The 19,667-nt window shown below is 42.2% G+C and overlaps 1 protein-coding gene across 2 annotated transcripts in view; it reads right to left on the bottom strand.

The window, feature by feature from the left end:
* The window catches only part of PAG1 (phosphoprotein membrane anchor with glycosphingolipid microdomains 1), a 381,650-nt gene that overhangs the window by 108,449 nt on the left and 253,534 nt on the right, over positions 1-19,667 (bottom strand). The window contains exon 1 of one of the 2 annotated variants that reach the window (XM_077492930.1): positions 13,062-13,269. The exons of the other annotated variant lie outside the window; for it this stretch is intronic. The gene's annotated coding sequence lies outside the window, so the exon portion shown is untranslated. Of the gene's footprint in view, positions 1-13,061; positions 13,270-19,667 lie in introns of those variants that run through there. 2 annotated transcript variants of the gene reach the window in all.

Below are 19,667 nucleotides of genomic sequence, written 5' to 3' on the forward strand. Positions count from 1 at the left end.
TAGCCTAACTCTAAGAACATTTTAGATTTTCTTCATTGGGCCTGCAGGCTGAATGGAAAACATTGTTAGGTTGAAAAAAAGACACAAGTCCATCCAGTTCAACCACAAAAAAATAAAATAAAAAAATAATATCATACAATCCAATATACCCAAGTCTATACCCACAGTTGATCCAGAGGAAGGTGAAAAACCCCAGCAGAGCATGATCCAATTTGCTACAGCAGGGTAAAAAATTCTATACCCACAGTTGATCCAGAGGAAGGGGAAAAACCCCAGCAGAGAATAATCCAATTTGCTACAGCAGGGGAAAAAATTCCTTCCTGATCCCCCGAGAGGCAATCGGATTTTCCCTGGATCAACTTTCCCTATAAATGTTAGCACACAGTTATATTATGTACATTTTGGAAATAATCCAGGCCTTTCTTAAAGCAATCTACTGAGCAGGCCACAACCACCTCTGCAGGTATGTATGTGATAAGATGTAGAAAATGGACATATAATCAGAAATTACTCCATTGCTTCATTTTTAGCACAGAGTAAAGTTAATGCTTCAACTGACAATGTGTCCTTTTGGTCAGTTGTTTGTCACTGTTAAGTGTGCCCACATATGCTGCAATCAGATCTTAAGTCTTTAAGCAGCCCATGAACCAGCTGGCCAGCCACTGTTATGAGTAGTTACTATTCAGACATACAAAATGTGTCCTGATTGTTACTGTTCTCCCTGCTGATCAGCCACTACTGGCTCCACCATTCTCCAGCTTCCAGAGGCTAAGTGTAAGTTCTGCTAAGAAGAGCTTAAAAGTTAATAGAGTGCGCTACCACAAGTTTGCCCACAAGTCGGGCGGATCATGCCTGAAACGACCTACTGGTCTCAAGACTGGTGTTTATTCTCAACTACATCCAGAAATAGAGCAGCAGCATAACACGGCATGTAATTGTCAGCACTATTTAGGTCACGTCCTGGTCATGCACACCACTGTAATATGTGTTTAGTAAGTTGTCCTGATGTCTCACATATCTGTGCATGCTATGAGCCAAGTCTGCAGTGACCGCTTACACTGCTGTTGTACCACATCCCCTTCCCAGCATCACGTCTCATCACAGAGTTCTCACAAAAACCCAATCATCACCCTCACCAGATTTCCTGGATCAAAGTGCTGTGCTATTGCATTTACAGGTCTTCAAAAAGCAATGTCTCAGAGAAAAGTGTGCTCAGATATGAAACCGTAATTAGGTAAAAAAATATGTTACTGTCTGTGTTTCTGCATTAAAAGGTACTTGCGAACGACCCCCGCGTTCGTTACGAACGTTCGAACCCCATTGAAGTCTATGGGACTCGAACGTTCGAAATGGAAAGTGCTAATTTTAACGGCTAATATGCAAGATAGTGTCCTAAAAAGGGTTTGGCGATCTGCCTCCTGCCTCAGGGGACATGGGTCACTGCAAAAAAAGTTTTAAAAACTGCCGTTTTGGCGGGAGCACTGATTTTAATGACGATTAAAGTGAAAAAAAAGGTGAAATATTCCTTTAAATATGGTGCCTGGGGGGTGTCTGTAGTATGCCTGTGAAGTGCCACGTGTTTCCCGTGTTTAGAACAGTCCCTGCACAAAATGACATTAAACGGAAATAACACCATTTAAAACTGCTTGCGGTTTTAATGTTATATCTGGTTCCTGCAATATGGTTGAAAATCATTCAGAAAAATGGCATGGGTAGCCCTCCCTGCCCATTACCAGCCTATTTGGGTCTTGTACGCATATTAAGGGGAACCCCGTACCCATATTAAAAAAAGGAAATGCGTGTGGCCCCCAGGCCCTATATACTCAGAACAGCAGTATACAGGCGGTGCAAACAAGACAGGGACTGTGTAGGTTTGTTGTGTTAAGTTGAATCTGTTTGTAATTTTCAACCGGTACATTTTTAAAGTGTAGCTCCAGTCAAAAAAACTATTTTTAAGCTTTTTGGAAAACATAGGGAAGGGTTATCACCCCTGTATAATTTGTTTTGTCATCCATCTTTTTTCATCTCACTTGCTGCTGTCTCCTTGCGTTTGCAAGTAGATGTTTGTAAGTTGGATGTTTGAAAGTAGGGGCCTGCCCTATATTATAGCGGTATGTACTGGCTACAGAGCACGCAGACAGCACGCACTACTGACTGCAAGCTCTATTATTAACCACTTGACCACTGGGCACTTAAACACCCTTAATAACCAGACCGATTTTCAGCTTTCTGTGCCCTCACATTTTGAATGACAATTACTCAGTCATGCAACACTGGACCTATAGGAAATGTTTGTCCTTTTTTTCACACAAATAGAGCTTTCTTTTGGTGGTATTTAATCACCTCTCAGTTTTTTATTTTTGTGCTATAAAAGAAAAAAGACCAAAAATTCTGCGAAAAAATGAATTTTTCTTCGTTTCTGTTATAAAATTTAGCAGATTAGTAATTTTTTCTTCATAAATTTTGGCCAAAATTCATACTACTACATATCTTTGGTAAAAATAAGTACAAATTGGTGGATATTATTTGGTTTTTGTGAAAGTTATAGAGTCCACAAGCTATGGTGCCAATATCTGAAAATTGATCACACCCGAAGTACTGACGGCCTATTTCCTTTTTTTTTTCCACAAAATTGTCATATTATCAGGTTATTTCACACACACAGCATATGCATACCACAAATTACACCCCAAAACACATTCTGCTATTACTCCCGAGTACGGCGATACCACATGTGTGAGACTTTTACACAGCGTGGCCACATACAGAGGCCCAACATGCAGGGAGCGCCATCAGGCGTTCTGGAGCACCCAGGCCAATTCTGACATTTCTCTCCTACATGTAAAAATCATCATTTATTTGCTAGAAAATGACAGAGAACCCCAAAACATTATATATATATATATTTTTTTAGCAAAGACCCTGGAGAATACAATGGTGGTTGTTGCAAATTTTTATCTCACACGGTATTTGCACAGCAATTTTTCAAACGCGTTTTTTTGGGGGAAAAAACATTTTTGTGCTTAAAAAACAAACAAAAAAAACAGTAAAGTTAGCCCAATGTTTGCATAAAGTGAAAAATGAAGTTATGCTGAGTAAATAGATATCAAACATGTCACTCTTCAAAATTGCACATGCCCGTGGAATGGCGCCAAACGTCGCTACTTAAAAAATCCCCATAGGCGACACTTTAAATTTTTTTTTACTGGTTACATGTTTTGAGTTGCAGAGGAGGTCTAGGACTAGAATTATTGCTCTCGCTCTAACGTTCTCGGCGATACCTCACATGTGTGGTTTGAACACCGTTTTCATATGTGGGCGGGGCTTACGCATGCGTTCGCTTCTGCATGCGAGCACATGGGGACATGGGCGCTTTAAAAAAATTTTTTTTTTTTATTGTTCATTTTACTTTATTTATTTTAGTTTGACATTTTTTTCCCCAAAAATATATTTTTGATCACTTTTATTCCTATTACAAGGAATGTAAACATCCCTTGTAATAGGAATATGGGGTGACAGGTCCTCTTTACAGTGAAATCTGGGGGTCAATATGACCCCACATCTCACCTCTAGGCTGGGAAGCCTGAAATAAAAAAAAAAAAAAAAAAAAAAGATTCTGGCTTTGATCGTACTGGCGAGTTGGTAGAAGCACCGGAGGGCGGTGAGGGGTGGGGGGCGTCTATGGCTGGGTATTTCAGGGTATCACCGAGTATGGCTGGGTATCTCCGAGTATGGCTGGGTATGGCAATTTATGGCAGGGTATTGCAGAGTATTGGCGGGGTATTGGCGGGGTACTACAGAGTAATAGCAGGGTACTGCAGAGTATTGGGGGGTACTCCAGAGTAATGGCAGGGTACTGCAGAGTAATGGGGGTTACTGCAGAGTAATGGCAGGGTACTGCACTGCAGAGTAATGGCGGGGTACTGCAGAGTAATGGCGGGTACTGCAGAGTATTGGGGGGTACTGCAGAGTATTGGGGGGTACTGCAGAGTAATGGGGGGTACTGCAGAGTAATGGGGGGTACTGCAGAGTAATGGCAGGGTACTGCAGAGTAATGGGGGGTACTGCAGAGTAATGGCAGGGTACTGCACTGCAGAGTAATGGCGGGGTACTGCAGAGTAATGGCGGGGTACTGCAGAGTAATAGCGGGGTACTGCAGAGTAATGGCAGGGTACTGCAGAGTAATGGCAGGGTACTGCACTGCAGAGTAATGGTGGGGTACTGCAGAGTAATGGCGGGGTACTGCAGAGTAATGGCGGGGTACTGCAGAGTAATGGCGGGGTACTGCAGAGTATGCACTGGTATTGCAGAGTATTGGCAGGGAATTGAGGGGTTAAATTCGGTGAGCAGCGATGTGGGCACTGCAGATGCAGCCCACATCGCTGCTGACACCGATCTCTTTCCCCTCCGCTGTACCGATCGGTACAGAGAGGGGAGGGAGGAACCGGCGTCATAACATGACGCCGGTTTGTTTACAAGTGATCACTCCGTCATTTGACGGAGCGATCACGTGGTAAACGGCCGCGACGAGCGGCCGTTTACCGTGATCCGTGATGCGCCGGGTCCTGTGGACCCGGCGGTCACGGATGCTCTCGAGTAGAGCAGAATTCTGGGAGGCCGTTAATTAACGGCCTCTCAGAGTTAAACAACCGCCCTGAAGCCGTTAATCGGCAATGGGCAGTTGTTAAGTGGTTAAAGCTAGATCACTAGCTATATAGGTGAGGTGAATATAGTGGTGTATACTGCGGTCAGGGCACAGACAACAACCACTACACAGCAGCAAGATAGGAAATCAGCCAAAAACGATCGGTGTGTACTGTGTTGAAGGTACACAGAACACCCACTGCTTCAGATGCTAACACACTACACGAGGCCGCCTCAAAGGCGGCCTTATATAGTGTGGGGCGTGCACTACACAGCCTGAGCTATGATTGGCCACAGGCAGGATGCCTGTGGCCAATCATGGCTCTCCTCGCTGCTGGCGCTACGATTGGCCAAGCATGCGGGGTCACAGTGCATGCTTGGCCAATCATGAGCCAGCAATGCACTGCGCCACCGCAGTGCATTGTGGTCCGCGCGCGCCACTCGAATTTTGACGCGAACGGCCCAAACGTTCGGAATTCGCCGAACAGCCAATGTTCGAGTCGAACGTACGTTCGACTCGAACACGAAGCTCATCCCTACTTGCAGTGAGTGTTTAAAAAGAGGAGGCTTGTAAAATGTGATCAGTGAAAATGCACTATCCCTTTCTTTATATGCCAATTACTGAAGTCGTAGTGAATAATAGCCATCTTCTACTGAAGAGTGAAAGGACAGTGAGAGGAGAAGCTGTACAGTGATGAGCTCATCTGTACGTCACTCTGACCTCTCCTCCTCATAGCAAGCTTCATGTCAGCACATGAATGGATTGGCTCGTTGTTCTGCTACTTCCATTCAATATTGCTGTACAGGGACTGCAAGAGACTGATACCAGGCAAAATTCAAATACTTTGACTGGTGCATTAAAGCGGTAGTAAACACCGCTTGGGATTGTACCTACAGGTAAGCTTGTGATAAAGATTACTCGTAGGTACAAGGAATATCTCCTAAACATGCACTGCTTAGGAGATATTCACTATTTTTGCAGCCAGTGACATCACCAGTGCATGCACCCTGCACTATGAAGGGACAGCATACTGAGTAGGTCATCCATTCAGAGCTTTATGTCGCAAGCATGACTCCCATGCACATACGTGGGAGTGACATCATTTTGGTGTGGCCACTCAAACGGCTGGAGCCTGCGAACCCAGAAGACTGGGTAAAGATGGAATCCTCGTCAGTAGTAACAGCGTGCCAATAGAGGTCTTTGTTTTAAGGCAAGTCTTTTATAACTTGCTAGTAGGAGAGGCCCTTAACTTACTGGAAATTTATTTTTTTCCCTCCCAGACTTTACTACCACTTTAATGTGTGTCTTTTCTATTCACCTAGAGTTCAGATTTAAAGAATAACTCCAGGAATCATCACTTTATACAGTTGCTTTGGTCTAGCTTGGACTAATGTAACTGTATATGACCTACCTGGCCAATGAGGCTTGAAGCTGGAATTCAATGACAGACACGGCTACTCTAGTGACCTCCACACGCTTCTTGGTGCCCGGCTGAGCAGCTGGCCAAATGTATTGTGAACACACGATCGAGAGCTCAGCACTGGTGCCATTCAGAGAATGCTTTGCATTTTGTGATTCAATGCAAAGCATTACCTGACTGGACAAGGTGGAGATTGTGACATCACTACCCTGCCTCTCCACCTGTTCCAATCAGAGAATGCTTTGCATTCATTAAAAAGCGCCAGTCCTGATCAACCAACCTAATGTATTTACAATACATCAGGCTGGCCAGTCACCACGAGATCACTGGAGTAGCGGTGTCTACATCAGTGATTTCCAGGCTTCCAAAAGCTTCCAGGTCAGATATGTCATGTACATAGTTACATTGGTCCAAGCTGGACCAATGTAAGTATCTAGAAATATACCATGCCTGGAATTGTTTAACTTTCAGTGAAAATGTCAAGCTCTAATCTATCCACTCCTGCCTTGTGAACCTCCCTCTATTGGTGGAGAAAGTTACCCATTGCCAAGTGCCAACAGAGAGGTTTAGGGTGGGACTTCTGTATAGTAAACATAGATGTCTGAAGTTCTCATTTATCCAGGTCATTATACAATAAGTAGTAGTTATTCACATTCAATTAGACATGTTTTGTAATGTTGAAGTTGTTTCATGGCTTCCCCAAGAAACATCTTCAGTTCTAATAAGCATCTAATGGGGTACTTTCGTGATGCTCATTAGAAATGAAGAAGTGGCTTAGAGAAGCTATGAACACCTTCAACATTACAGAGAAAGTCCATTTGAATGCAACTAACTACTACTAGATATAGTTATGGATCTACTGATTATTTGTACATGTGATGTACTGCATGTTAAACAATGTAAAGCACTCTTTATAGCAAAGTACTATATCCTTAGCTTGCCTAATAAAATAGAAGCCCTGACAATAAGGCAGCTCATCTCTTGCAATCATTTGCTTTAATGTGGAGAAACAACCGGTAACAAAGCCAAATGGTCATCAGGTGATTTCCTAGTTCACAGTTTGCTGCAAACCATCACCAAAAGTGACACTCAAACCTGCTATATATAGAGAAAATGTAAAGAGAATGGCCATAAGGCACAACAAGGGACAAACTGAGAAGTTTAACCAAACATCAGTCACACGGTAGAGTATACAGCACCATTCTCATCAGTTCCTGTCCCTGATGATCTGTCTCATGTACTCATCACAATTATGCTTACAAATACATTTTTGTATTGTGGGAGGCAACCACAGCACTCAGAACCACACAGACACAGGAAACATACAAACTAGATACTGTCTCGGGTCAAATCTGAACCCATTACCGAGAGCTGCAAGGCAAGTGTGTTAACCAATGAGCAACAGATAGATAGAAAGTCAGATAAAAGTTATTTTTTTGTGATTTAATTTCATAAATATAGGTAACTATTCATCACTCAGCAACACTGATAGATAAGATGTGATTTTTGGTAACTGCAAACCAACTGGTTTATCAGGTATAGAAGTAAACAAGCACCATAATGGTATACAAAGTGTAATAACTCAAGGCAACTAATTATATCTCAGTTCAAAGAAGAAAAATTCCAAGTGGTTGGTATGGGTTATTGAATTTGGAAAGATACTCTTGACTTACTGATTACAGCTGGCCATAGATTGATCAAAATTTGGCAGGTTCAGTAGGAATCAGCGGAATTCCGATCAATGTCCCAGGAATGTTGGTATATGTTTCTCGATTCAGCAGCTGTAGCCAATGAGGTGCAGCTGCTGCTTAATGTATTTTGACAGCGGAGAGACCCCACTGTCAGAATACAATATCTCAACAGGGAGGATTCCTCTTATCCTCCTTGATTGTACATAGAGAGAAATACGCGTTTTTTTTTTTGGTTCAATTTTTTTTGTTTTTATTAAATTGGACTTACAAAGAACACATATTACATGTACAAACATAAAATCTCCAGTATAGAATTATCAGCAGGCTAAAAAAAACATTGTTTAGTATAGAGCAACATTAGATATACAACCCCAAAGCCCATACTAATAGCAAATGTACCAGTAACCTATTATGTTGGGGGGGAAAAGCAACTGGCATGTAGCATAAAATTCAGTTAGTGTATAGGGAAACTCATGTGTGTTTTAACTATCCCTCATGGAGAAATGCAAGTCAACAGTAAAAGAGCAACTATGTAAGGAAATTGGGGTTGCTATGGAAGTAAGCAAAGTAAAAAACTGAATAGAAGCAAGGATAAGGTCAGGGACATTCCATCATGGCCAAGGAGGATTGGGGGTAGTCTCCTTGGGCCCAGATCTAAAATTCAGAGGAGCATCTGAACATGGACCATGCAGTTCAGGCATGGGAAAATTGGTCTTTCCTTCCGGTTTCATGTGCCAACAAGTATTTCAGGTCCCTTATGGAGTCTATTTCCATTGCCCATTCCCTCAGGTAGGGTACAGCCGTGGATTTCCAGTGGCGAGGAATGACTGCCCTAGCTGCAATAAAGTGATTGAGGACATCTCTTTTAGCAGATTTAAAGGATCTGGGGATCATGGATAGGTGGATAGATGTTGGATAGATGTTGCCATGACTCTTCAGTACAGGTCAAGAAGTTTTTTCCAATATGACTGTGTGGGCAGTCGCACCAAATGTGGAGCATGGTGCCCTGCGAGGTATGGTACTGCCAAGCATGTGTCCGGTATTGTGTGATTAAAGGTGTGGAGTATCAAGGGACATCTATACCATCTGGTTACAAGTTTAATTTCCTGTGTTTTTGTGGCAGGTGATAATTTGAGTGTCAGGGTAAAACACCTTTGCCAATCCAATAGTGAAAAAGTCAGGTTTAGTTCCTTTTCCTAAGCCTGTGTGTATGAAGGGAGGCCTAGGCCTGGATTTATTTAGCCTTATAGATGCACCCATAGTTTGGATGAGAAGTGATGGAACAAGTCAAATGATAAATGTAAAGAAATGCCGCTTTATGGTACAGAGAAGCATCAGGGACCCAGGGACCCCCCCGCCCCCAGCCCTCCCTCTATTCTGGTTTATTTTTAGAAAATACAAGAGGCGAATCGGGATAGTCTGAAACAGATATAAAGAGCAAGGGATTATATCCGTCTTGAGGACATTGATCCTACCAAGCCATAAGGCCTCTTTCACACTGACGTCCCGTTCAGGCCTGCCTGTCAGTTTTTCAGGCGGACCTGAACGGGTGCTCCATAGAGGTCTATGGAGCGTCGGATGTCAGCGGTGACATGTCCGCTGACATCCGACCCGCTCTGATCCGAAAAAGTGTAACGGAGGAAAAAGCTATTTTTCCATCCGTCTGCGGATCGGATCGGGTGACGACGGGCACTGCGGTCCGTCGTCATCCGATCTCCCATAGGGGAGAGCGGCGCTGTGACAGGTCCGTCCCTGCGCAGTGTGCAGAGACGGAGCTGTCATCTCCCTGCTCAGCGGGGATCGGCGGAGTGATCCCCGCTGAGCAAACGGACATCCACGGGGCGGATCAGAACTGATCCGCCCCGTGTGAAAGGACCCTTAGAGGTGGGTTGTACAAGAAGTTAAAATCAACCTATGGAGTATTGGGGAAAAGTTTAAATTGAACACTTTGGGTGTCTGCATTGGAACTCAGATCCCTAGTTACCAAATAGAAGAGGAACATGCTTAAAAAGGGAGATCTGTCGAGAGTTGCACTTTTGTTTTTTTATTGATGAGCTGGCTTATCAAAAAAATTAGTAATCTATTGCCATTTTAAGCCTGTTATGCCGCGTACACACGACCAGACTTTGAGGGATTAAGTCCGACAGACTTTCGAAGGAGTTCTGACGGAGTTCTGGCAGAATTCTGACGGACTTTCCGAATGAGCGGACTTGGCCACACACAATCACACCAAACTCCGACGGATTCGAACGTGATGACGTACGACTGGACTCGAATAAGGAAGTTCATAGCCAGTAGCCAATAGCTGCCCTAGCGTCGGTTTTAGTCAGTCGGAATAGCACACACACGAGCAAATTTTTCGGTAGGAACTGGGTCCGGCAGAGTTCTGGTGGAAAAATTTGAAGCATGTTCCATTTCTAAAGTCTGTCAGACTTCTGCGAATCAAAAGTCCGTTGCAGCCCACACACGATCGAATAGTCTGCCGGAATCATTCCGTCAGACTTTGGATGTTGAAAAGTCCGGTCGTGTGTACGGGGCTTTAGTGTAATTTTCCCTATGTCTGCCTAGACTATAAATACAAGGGACCTCTCTGTTAGGGAAACATTCAGTACATCCAGTACGCTATACAGTAACATCTGAACTCTGGGCTTATGCAGCAAGAAAATTCTGACCACCTTAAAGTTGGATCTCTGACAAAGCCCTGGCAATGCAACTTGGGTCCTACGATGGTTGAATTACCTTGTAGGATGTGGGAATACTTATCTGAGGCTGAGCTCTTATACTTGCAGCCAAGTTGGATTTTTTCTAAACATTATGGGTCAGATAAATGAAGATAAGCAGTTGTTGAGGAATGCAGATTGTTGAATGTGACATTATTGTTTGGTGCATCGCACGTAAAATAAATTATAATAGTGCAGTGTATAGTAGCAAATCAACTGTCTGGCGCCATCATGCTCTTGGCACACCTCCATTGGACAAAATGTCATTACAGCCGGAGTTTTTAATTAAACTCTACACTAGTTACAGTTTTCTTTTCAAACCCTTGAAACAGAACTATTGTTTGGAGAATCCAAACAAAAATGTTTCCAAGTACCAAATATCAGTCGCACCACTAGATCTTTTTCCAGCCCAATATGTTTGGGGTCTCCTGTGCAAATTATTGCAGCATGACAGTGATATTTACCATTCTCCATAGGCTACTGACAATTCAATAAACATCCTTAGCCACACCATCTATGACATCTGTCATTCTATGAAAAGTGAGTTTGAGAACATACACATGCCAGAGGAATCATCAACATCTCCACTACATATAAAATGTTATTTTTGAAAAACATACACAAAAAGGTTTGATAAAAGTAAAAGGCATGAAGTACAAATAAGGTCCTTTAGCAAAAGCAAGCTCATGGAAACACTGCACACTTTAAGATTAAAGATTCCAAAACAAGTATATCAATAAGTGACGGACTTGACTTGGTATCTCAATATGCCCTAACAATATGAAAATACCTGCAAACAGTCACCATAGACTCTGGGGCGCGCATTAACAGTCAGACACTAGCTGGAATTTTTTTAGGAGCGTTAACATTTTTTGAACCTGTTCTATTAAGCTGGCCATACATTATACAATTTTCTTATTCAATTTCCTTAAAATTTACATTTAACTATGTAGTATAAGGACCTGCCTGATCAAATACAAATGGAAAGTGTTTAGGTTTGACCTCATAATACACGGCTTTGGTAACCCTAAAGGAAAATTGTACAATTGTATAATGTATGGCCAGCCTTCTAGTCTATAAAAACATGTTCTTTGGCTTCTTAACAATTCTTATTGGCTTTAAGACTTGACTGACTGGCTCGGTAATACCACAATTTGTCCATGCTAGTCACTGATCTTTAGAAATGTGATTACTGCAAAAAAATGAGTCTGAAGGGCTTAATGGCATCATTGGCTTGAATCCCTACCATTAAACCATCTGCATGGAGTTTGCATGTTCTCTCTGTGCTTGCATAATTTTCCTCCAGGTACTCCGGTGTCTTCCCATACTCCAAAGACATGCTAGTAGGTTAATTGGCTCCTGTGTAAGGCCTGATTCACACCTATGCATTTTTAATGCTTTTGGCATTTTGCAGATTTGCACTACAGAACGTTTTCCATAGGAAACCATGTTAAATGGACTGTAGTGCAAGTAGTTACATTTAAAAATGCATAGGTGTGAATCAGGGCTAAGATGACCCTGGTAAGTGTATGTATGCATGTGAGATGACGACTTTCGATTGTAAGCTCCTTGAGGCAGGGACTGATGTGAATGTACAGTAGAAAAAGCTCTGCATATATTGCTGGTGCTATAAAAAAAATACCTGAAAAAAAAAAAGTAAACAAAAAGTTTCTTTGCTATACCCTAGTATCTTTGCTTTATTCCACCACTACAACAGTTCTTAAATTTCATAGCGGAATTGATCCCTCCTGTAAAAATTGAAAAAACAAAAAGTTATTTTGTAAAAGTGCTGAAGGTTTCTAATGCAAAGCTGCACCCCACTTTTAGTTAGTACAAAACTTTACAAACGTGGGGGGGTCAGTGCTATGAAGTTGTGTTCTTGCTGTCACTAGGAATGCATATTTGTACACCCTAGGTTTTTTTTTTCCCATTATTGACCCGCGCCCCCAGTCATATTTGTCTTTTTCCCTGCGTTAGATTCAATTTCTGCCAACCAATGTATTCTTGGATTCAGGGCGAACACGGACAGCAGCGTTAAAAATGGCAAACAATCTGAAGCTTTTAGGTGTACACAATAACGTGGTATCTGGTGACAACACTAGACACACCAAATCAATTCTTTGTAGAGACAGTCACATATTTTGAAGTTTTTAAATGAAACATGGAGCATTGATAACATTGCTGGGAGTTTTCTGGGTTATTTTCAATGTTCAATTTCATTTTCCTACCTAATCCTATTGTTTTCACCTTTAAGGTAGGCATAAAACACAAAAATAAAAAAAAGGTTCTAGTTCATTAAACCTGCTCTGCTAGGACTATATTGTGGTTCAGCATGATGAATACATGACTTTGGTACGTCTCCAGCAGTGGTGTCCACACATTGTCCGCTACAAGAAACCGATAGGTCTTATTAGACAGCATAGCACGCTGTGACTTCTCCATACAATGTGCTCGCTTCTCTCCTATCAGCCCCAAGTGCTGCGCTATTGTGATCTGAAAGCACATGTTCCTGCAAAGCATATTCCACCGAGCTGCAACAATCCAAAGCGTAATATTACACACAGAAGGCAAAAGAAAGCACTTACCCGGATCTGGGAACTTGTGCCTGGGCTGTAAGGAGCTCTAACCGGAGACCCCTGTGAAAGAGCCAGGCTTTAGAAATGCCTCCCAGCTAATCCACCATCAGACTGGAATTTAAAGATTGCTGAGAGCTGGGTCACAGTTTGAATCTGCATGCAGAGCACACAGCGCTTCCTTATTAGGCGGCCAGCTTGTTTCACGAGCAACAATGCCTCCTCTGTCAGATCACAGTACATTACCACAATGACACGGCCCCGGCATGCACAATTTAACTCGCTCTCTGCCACACAGCCAGGGGTTAACTGTACAGTTATTCGCAATGCGGAAAAAGCACTATAAAATGTATTTATTTTTTGCTGTACACTCCCCTCTTCAATTCTGTCTTGTTTATTGCAAAAACATGTTCCTTGCTGTGTTACATGAAATCATTTATATACTCTCCATATATAAAGTACTTACTCTTTCCTATTAATATACATAAGATGACTGATACTAATAACTTTAAAGTGACCTGGTCTCAAAAATGATATTAATGCATATATGCTATATTGTAATGCAAGGATATAATTATCTCTCCTGCTGTATGCGCCGCCAAATGCTACTTTTGCTCTAATCAGGCTGAAGTCTTCCAGCAGAGTTAATCTACAGGTCTTCTGCAGCACTCATTGGTGTCTCCGCATCACTACAGGATACAGTAATGACAGGGAGGAACCATTAAGTGCTGCAGGGGAGGCCAACAGTCCCCGATGTAGCCTTCAGCTGGGGATTTCTCTGGATCGGAGCATGGTGTGGCAGAATGGGTGAAAGAAAGTTATATATATATATATATATATATATATATATATATATATATATATATATATTTTTTTTTTTTTTTTTTTTTTCGCCAATTTTTTGTTTACAATCTTTTATTAAAGAAAGCTTGATTAACAATATAAGAGGTAACAGGTATGGCATAGGTTAGTAACAATTGGGCCATACACATTCAGAACAATTGGTGCTTTAGAAAGCCAATATTTTATTCAGTAATGACCAAACTGGACATTACTGTTTTGTATGACTGCTCGAAAGATGATCACACGCTGGTTCCTTTTATCCTTTTATGTTACAGGTATGTATATAGCGCTGACCATTTAGGCATTGCTTTACATACTGTACATTTAGAATATAAGTTCACATCAGAATGCGGTGCGGCAAACCCACGTTTAATGCAAGTTTCCAGCAACGCGTTCAAACCACATTGTAGTTACAAACTGCAGCAGGTGTCCCTATTAACCACTTCCATATCGGGCCTATTCTGGCACTCCTCTCCTACATGTAAGAATCATAATTTTTTGCTAGAAAACTACTCAGAACCCCCAAACATTACATATATTTTTTTAGTAGACACCCTAGGGAATAAAATGGTGGTATATATAAGAATGATGCCTGTAGCTGCAGGCACCTTTAGATATTCCCACTGAAAGGCAAGGACGCCATATGACGTCCTTGGGCTGGAAGTGGTTAAAGCTCGTTTGGCTGTACTTCTCATGTGGATCAAAGGAATGCAGTTTGTTCTGCACTCCCGTGACCTGTTTTCAGCCAATAGCAGGCTGAAGCCCGCTGTCAGCTGACACCACAGAGCCGGTCCAGCCTGGGGAAAGATTGCAACCATGTGTTCGGGATTCACCCAGGAGAGTGGTGACTGGCAGTCGGTTCTCTGCTCATGGAGCTCTGAGCGATCAGCAGTGTTTGACTGCTCAGTTCCCTTTTTTTTTTAGAGCCGGCGGGAGACAGATGCTGCATCTACCTAGGCAAGTATGATTTCTAAAAAAATAAAAAAATCACAAAAAACTTCTCTATTAAGTTAAAATCAACCCAAATGCAGGTTGCCAATGCAGTGCGCATTTGCCTGCACTGGAGCGCATTGTAAAGAAGTACCATGCGATGCTGTTGCTGTGAGCTTCCCAAAGTAGTATACGACACTGCTTTTGGTGTGGGGCTGTGCCGTGTCCGCCCACTCAAAATGAATCGGCTGAAATTGCACCACACGGAACTGCACGTGAATCACACAGGAAAACGCAGCACATTCCTGTGCGATTCCTGGAGTGAACTGGGGCATACATCAATTCCTGCCCTTAAAGTGGTTCTAAACCAAAGAAAAAAAAAAAAAAACACGTGCAAGACAACAGCATAGTGTGCTAGTATGCATCACATACTAGCACATTATGAAATACCTTAGAACAAAGCCCTTCCAGTGGCGCCCCCTCACCCCTGAGAGGGCTGGCATCTTCCCCCGTAGTTTTTTTCTGGGTTCGCAGGCTCTGGCGCTGTGATTGGCTAGAGCCGGAATGATGTCTGAGATATTAGGAGATAGTCACAGTACATAGAGGTAAGCCTTAATATAGATTTATCTGTAGGCACAAGTGGCGTAACAGAGTTTACAACCACTTTACAGGAGCTTACAATCTAAGCTCACTATGTATACCACAATTTTGACATTTATCCTACCAACATGTTTTTGGAGTGTGGGAGGAAAGCAGAGTACCAGACAGAGAGGGAGAACATGCAGACATCATGCAGATAGTTTCCTGACTGGGATTTGAACCCAGTGCTGATAATATACATGAAGACAGTCACTGTGCCGTCTTCTTATATTATCAAGCAAGCTTGGGACATTCAGCAGTGACAGAATTGTTAAAATATAACTTACATCATCCTCTGGAGTCATGCCCTTAATACCAGAACCAGATGTATGTTGCCCCCTTGCTGTTCTTTTACTAGTGGTTGAGTTTCAGTATAGTTTGGAACAGCGAGAGACACTTTCACAAGTAATAACGAAACTTAAAAAAAAAATCCCAATCTAAAAAGTGCCACTGCAGCAATTACAGAACCAAATGACGGTGTCATGCTACCGTCAGATTCTTTTGTATAACCAACAGCTGAATGCTATCTGCAAGGGAGTGACACCTTTGCACAGATACACAAGGTTGAGTTTAGTGAGCTACAAAAAGAAACACAATGGGGTTTATTTACTAAAGCTAGAGAGGGCAAAATTGGTCACAATTCTGGAGAGAAACCAATCAGCTTCCAGGTTTTATTGCTAAAGCTTAATTAACCACTTGCTGACTGCTGCACACTGATATACGTTGGCACAATGGCAGTGGTGGGAAAATGGGTGTACCTGTACGTCCCCTTTAAAAGCCGGGGATAGCAGGCGCATATGCGCCGCGTACAGCATGGCCACGCCCATGGGACTGGCCGACTCAATGTTTGCCGGCGATCATGTGGCAGAGTCTCAGAACGAGGAAGTGCCTATATAAACAAGGCATTTCCCTGTTCTGGCTTGTGTCATGACAGAGATCACCACTCTGGATCTCATCGGGAGTGGTGATCGCTGTCATGTGACTTGTAGCTGACCCCCCCCCAATAGTTAGAACCACTCCCTAGGACACAATTAAACCCTTGATTGACCCCTAGTGGTTAACCCCTTCACTGCCAGTGTCATTTACACAGTAAGCAGTGCATTTTTATAGCACTGATCACTGTATAAATGACAATGGTCCCAAAATAGTGTCAAGTGTCCGATGTGTCCTCTATAATGTCGCAGTCCCTATAAAAATCGCAGATCGCCGCCATTACTAATAAAAAAATAAAAATGCTATAAAACTATCCACTATTTTGTAGACATTTTGTTTGGGTGCAATGTCGCACGGCCGCGCAATTGTCAGTTAAAATGACGCAGTGTTGAAATGCAAAAAGTGCTGTGGTCAAGAAGGGGGTAAAATCTCCCGGGGCTGAAGCGGTTAAACAAGCCGAGGTTAGAAGCGGATTGGTTTCTCTGCAGAATTGTGACTAATTCTGCCCTCTTTAGCTTTAATAAAACACCACAGTGATGGGAGAACATACTAAGTTAATGGAGATGGTGACTCTGGTAAAGAGCTGAACCCAGAACCCCAGCACTGTGAAACAAATCTGAAGCGACAAATGTACTAGTAAGAACAACAGTACATGCCGACTGTAAATGCAAAGCAAAATCCACCATTTTAAAACTTGCACTGGAAAACATTAAACTAACTAGGGCTGAAACTAACGATTATTTTCATAATCAATTAGCTGGCTGAGTATTATTTCAATTAATCGATTAATCGATGAATAACTTTAAAAAAAAAAAAAGTGGGCCAAATTGATGTTCATTTTCAACCACAGTGACAGGAACATTTGGAAATAGAAAACTTCTTGGTGAAAGGAATTTTCAGACACTGTATATGGTTTTCGTTCAGAAATTTCATTCATTTTAAAAACAGAATGTTAAAAACAAGTGAAAATTGCAAACAAAATTCTTTCATTCAGCGAATGTACAAAGATTTTTCGTCGGAATATTCTCATCTGAAAATTGATCTGTGTGACCAGCATAAAGCTCGGTACACCTATGCAGTTTGCTTTTGATCTGTTTCTGCAGTGCTTTTTGATTTTTGCGCACGTAATTTTACTGCAATTTGCATTTTTGCTTTTTTTTTGGGCAGATAAAAAAACACAAATTGCTGCAAAAACACATCACATGCTTTTCTCCATTGAAGTATATTGAACCAAAAAAGCACCATTTTGCTTTAAAAGTCCCCGACCCTTTCAGATGTGAACGTGTCCCATAGGAAATCATGTAAATAAACTGTAGTGCCTTTCTGCAAAAAGCACCAATAAACACATAGATGTGAACCAGGTCTAAGACGTTTAGTGACATAATGGGAGTTAAAAAAACTAAAATGAGCCCTTTATAGTACAAAAAAAAGCAGATGATCACTACTGTAAGGGGTTCATTTTTTTTTACTGTAGAACAGTGCAAGTAATATTTACAGTAGCGATTATGTGCTCTTTTTGTACTATAAAGGGCTCATTCTAATTTATTTTTAACCCCATTATGTTATCGGCTGATTAATCGATCATGAAAATAGTAATCGATTAATCAATTAGTTGTTTCAGCCCTAAAACTAACCCAATGGAGAGTAATGTGCCAAATGTTAGATACAACACGGACCTCTGCTAAATCTTTGACTGTCAGTTAGTATTAGCATAAGATTAGGATGTTTCAGATGTCCCCTAAATAAAAGATGTTCTCGATAATACAGGAAAGTACAGTCACCTTGTAGTGCCTACTATTACCGGTAGGACCAGAACTTCTAAAACTATTACAGATACATGTTGTGATTGTAGCCGTATTAGTGCAATATTAAATAAATAATAATAAAAAGTATCACGGACAGTACTCCGTTTTCACAGATACATGTAAATGACAGGCTGATCAATAATAAAAAGGTAAAAGCCCTCTCTTTCCCATTTCCTTTGTTGATGAATAATGATGATTATCAGCAACCTTTCAGAGAAGACAGCACATTTAAGGAACGCAAATCTAAATAGCTCCCCAGTTCCTATTGTATGATTTAAGAAGACGCCCACGAAAAAAATACCTAGAAATCCGACAATCTTTGATCTTATAAGAAGCAACCATCAAGCTTCAATAGGAATGCCCATTATAAAGGCAGAGCACTTACTTCTCTGTAGTCCTTGGCTGTCAATGTACAGGACCAGCTTTGGTCAAGGGTCTCCAGCAGGGAAGGAGTTGACAGCTCTCTGTTGTGTATTCCCCCCGGTGAACTTGACTCATGGGAACTGACAAAAGCTCACAGTGCTGGCAATCAGCAGCTCATTCAGATGCAGTTCCCAGATGTCTGACAACTTGGTACATCTGAAAACCAAATGGCATTATCTGAACACATCAAATGTTTCCTCCCAACACAAGCACACAGACATCTCAGCTCCATTCCCATGACATTACATCGCTAATTCAAGTTCTATCATCTTGGTTTAGGACAGCAAACATGCTACACTAGATTGGAGTCTATGAGAAGCTAATGTAGGTGTTAATCTACATTCTCAGCATTGCTGTGTTTTGATGGGGTTTTTTGGTCAGCCACAGGTAATATGCTAGATCAGGGGGTGTCAAACTCAAGGCCGCATCAGCATTATGGTTACCCTCAATGGGCCGGTTGTATTTGTAAGACTATATAATGTATCTATTCTTTATCATATTAAATAATTGCCTCTGCCTTCCATTATTAACCACTTGCCGCCCGCCCTATTACAAATTGACGGTGGCAAAGTGGTTTCATAATCCTGATCGGACGTCATATGACGTGATATGACGTGATCAGGATTATGAGCTGCTGCGCGCCCCCGGGGGCGCGCATCGCGGCGATCGTTGTTGCGGGGTGTCAGTCTGACACCCAGCAACTACGATCTCAGTAAAGAGTCTCCGACGGAGACTCTTTACCACGTGATCAGCCGTGTCCAATCACGGCTGATCACAGTGTAAATAGGAAGAGCCGGTGATCGGCTTTTCCTCACTCGCGTCTGTCAGACGCGAGTAGAGGAGAGCCGATCGGCTGCTCCTCTGACAGGGGGGGTCTGTGCTGATCGATTATCAGCACAGCCCCCCCCCCCCCCCCCCGAGTATGCCCACACTGGACCACCAGGGACACCACCAGACCACCAGGGATGCTAAGCAAAAGGTAATCCTCCCTAGACCACCAGGGATGCCAGTCAGCACAATGGATGCCAATCAGTGCCCATAATGG

The sequence above is a fragment of the Lithobates pipiens genome, unplaced genomic scaffold (assembly GCF_037356315.1).
Source record: "Lithobates pipiens isolate NorthernLeopardFrog02 unplaced genomic scaffold, aLitPip1_a1.2 Scaffold_19, whole genome shotgun sequence".
NCBI lineage: Eukaryota > Metazoa > Chordata > Amphibia > Anura > Ranidae > Lithobates > Lithobates pipiens.